Source organism: Macrobrachium nipponense, chromosome 34 (assembly GCF_015104395.2).
Source record: "Macrobrachium nipponense isolate FS-2020 chromosome 34, ASM1510439v2, whole genome shotgun sequence".
Classification (NCBI taxonomy): domain Eukaryota; kingdom Metazoa; phylum Arthropoda; class Malacostraca; order Decapoda; family Palaemonidae; genus Macrobrachium; species Macrobrachium nipponense.
The window spans coordinates 2830741-2832580 of NC_061095.1; the positions used below are offsets into that span (position 1 = coordinate 2830741).

General features: G+C 33.8%; 1 protein-coding gene across 1 annotated transcript in view; it reads right to left on the minus strand.

Moving 5' to 3' along the window:
* The window catches only part of LOC135207757 (uncharacterized PE-PGRS family protein PE_PGRS46-like), an 8985-nt gene extending 8247 nt beyond the window's left edge, over positions 1–738 (minus strand). The window contains exon 1 of the mRNA XM_064239583.1: positions 637–738. The gene's annotated coding sequence lies outside the window, so the exon portion shown is untranslated. The remainder of the gene's footprint in view (positions 1–636) is intronic.
* Positions 739–1840: the final 1102 nt, after the last annotated feature.

The window sequence follows — 1840 nt, forward strand, 5'->3', positions numbered from 1 at the left end:
AAAATGTATAAATTAACTTCATGAGCAAAAAAAAAAAAATGATATTTTGATTTTATTCAGATCACTCAGTATGTAAAACCAGATTTGAAAAGCGATTTGGTTTCAGTAAAACCAAACCAGCATCACTGTCAATAAAGTTCAAAATGTAAATACACGCCAGCAACCCCCAAAAATAGATTAATTTCACTTTCAATATGCAAAACCAGCTTTAAAAAACCATTTATCATTCACTAAATCCAAACCAAATTCGAACTACTCAGTAAAAGTCAAAATGTAAATCCATTTCAGGAAAAAAGTAAATAAATAAATTCAGTTCACTTTCAATTTGCAGAACCACAATAAAACCATTTACCTTTTAGCAAAACCAAACCAAATTTGAACTACTCAGTAAAAGTCAAAATGTAAATCCATTTCAGAAACCCCGCCCAAAAAATAAAATAAAATAAATAAATAAATAAATAAATTCAGTTCACTTTCAATTTGCAGAACCACTAATAAACCATATACCATTTAGCAAAACCAAGCCAAATTCGAACCACTTTCAATTAATGGTCAAAAAAGCAAAATTAATCTTGAATTCCTCTCATTAAAAAAAAAAAACACACAAACCACCACCACTTCATAATAATCTTTTACCTTGGGTGCTGCTGTTCCTACGAAGCTCTGAGAACGACTGTTGGTCAGGTCAAGTCGTGTCAACCTCTTATATATATATGTACGTACCTCTGTGTGTGTGTGTGTGTGACCCCCACACCCCTGAACCTGCCAACCTGCTACCCAGCAGACTCGCCCTCCTCCTCCTCCTCCTCCTACTCCTCCTCCTCCTCCTAGCTACAAGTGTCTGTGAACTGGTTCGCCAAAAACAGAGAGCAGGAGAATGGATGGTTTCATGACGTTGAAGGAATTGATTCTAATTTTTTTATATTTATATATTTTTTGCCCCCAAATTAGTGAATGTGCTCGGAGTTTAGCTCGTGTCTTTTTGAAGCTTGCTTGATAGGTGTTTTGGGGGTGTTTATGGTGCATTAGGTGTTACATGTGGTTTCGTGAATGCTTTCTGCATGCATTTTGCATAATTAATAATGCATGTATGTAGCATGCGCACTGGAATTACGAGTACATATGCCACATGCGCATATGTTTGCCCGTGTGGAGTTGATATGGTTTAGTATGTGTATACACGTGTTTGTTTTACTTACAGCAGGTTATATAACCAACTTATATATATATATGCATATGTATGGGTGTGTGTTATATATACTATATACAAATTTTGTTTATATAATATATATATATATATATATATGTATATATATATGTGTGTGTGTGTGTGTGTGTTGTGTGTGTGTGTGTATATATATATATAATATATATATATATATATATATATATATATATATATATATATATATATATATATATATGTATATATATATATATATAATTACCAGTTTTGGGAGCATTTATCACCATCATCATCAATAAACAATTAAACCAATCGTTAAAAAAAACAGGAAAAATTTGTCAAAATACTCCTTTCTAAACCACCCCCATCTCATTTAATCTTCACAGAATTTAAAAACAACATATTAAAATTGCATTTCAGTATATCAAAAAGGCGCCCCCCCCCCCCCCAACCCGGCCACCCCGTTGACTCCCTCCTCCTAAGCTGGTTGGACCATGACTAGTAGAAACTAGAGGTTTTATAAAAAAATAAAAAAAGGGACTGAACAGGTTTTTTTTTTTTTTGCCGATTAGTCTGGGTATGACTTACTCAGATGTATCTGGAGTAGACTGACTGGATGCGCCTCTCTCTCTCTCTCTCTCTCTCTCCCTCTCT